The sequence below is a fragment of the Hemiscyllium ocellatum genome, unplaced genomic scaffold, assembly GCF_020745735.1.
Source record: "Hemiscyllium ocellatum isolate sHemOce1 unplaced genomic scaffold, sHemOce1.pat.X.cur. scaffold_711_pat_ctg1, whole genome shotgun sequence".
Lineage (NCBI taxonomy): Eukaryota > Metazoa > Chordata > Chondrichthyes > Orectolobiformes > Hemiscylliidae > Hemiscyllium > Hemiscyllium ocellatum.
Window position 1 is genome coordinate 37,386 of NW_026869190.1, and position 1,011 is coordinate 38,396.

Below are 1,011 nucleotides of genomic sequence, written 5' to 3' on the forward strand. Positions count from 1 at the left end.
GGGGGCCTCTGACAAGCGGTGTGCCATAAGGATTGGTTTTGGGGCCACGCATGTGCATTATTGACATAAGCGAGAATATAGGAATTAATTTTAGTAAGTTTGTGGATAGTAAAGTAAGTGTTATAGTGGGCAGTGAATACAGTTATCAAAGGTGATCTTAACCCACTGAGCCAGTTGGTCAAGAAATGAAAGGTGGAGTTGAATTCAGGAGCTGGATTTTGTTATAACAAACCAGAGACAACTAAAACAATCAATGGAATAGCTCTGGGCCGTGTTGTCAAACAGAGAGAGAGAGAGAGAGAGAGAAAGTCCAAGAGCTTCAGTTACATTGTTCCTTGGAAGTGGCATCGCAGGTGGACAGGCCAGGGAAAGCAGCATGTGACACTTTTCCCCTCATGGAACAGAGCATTGAGTACATGAGTTGATACATCATGATATGGCAGTTTCAGACATTGCTGGGTCTCCAGATGGAGTACTGTGTAGAATTCTGATCCTCCTGCTTTGGGAAGCATATTCTCAAACTGAAAATGGAGGAAAGATTGACAAAGATGTTACTGATACTGGAGGGTTTGACTTGAAAGGAGAGGCTGGATAAGTTGGAAAACAAAACGTTGGGATGAGATGTATTTGACAGATAAGGTTAAGAGTATGCAAAGAGATCCTACAGCATACACGAACAAAAGAGCAACTGGAGAGACAACAGATCAACGAGGCCATCCATGCGTGGAACCACCGGAGGTGGACGAGAGCCTAAATGAACATTTCATGTCAGAACGTACTATGGACAAAGACTTGGAAACAAAGGGAAATAAACAGTGATGCCTTATAAAGAGTGCCCATTACAGAAGAGGTGGTGCTGGAGATCTTAGAACACAAAGGTAGAGAAAGCCCCAGGTCCTGAACAAGTGTATCCCAGAACATTGTGGCAAAGTTGCAGCAGAGACAGTGGCAGAGATATTTGTGTCGTCCTTCATATTTCCCTTGGGCGTAGGTGGCTGAGGGGTGAGCTTA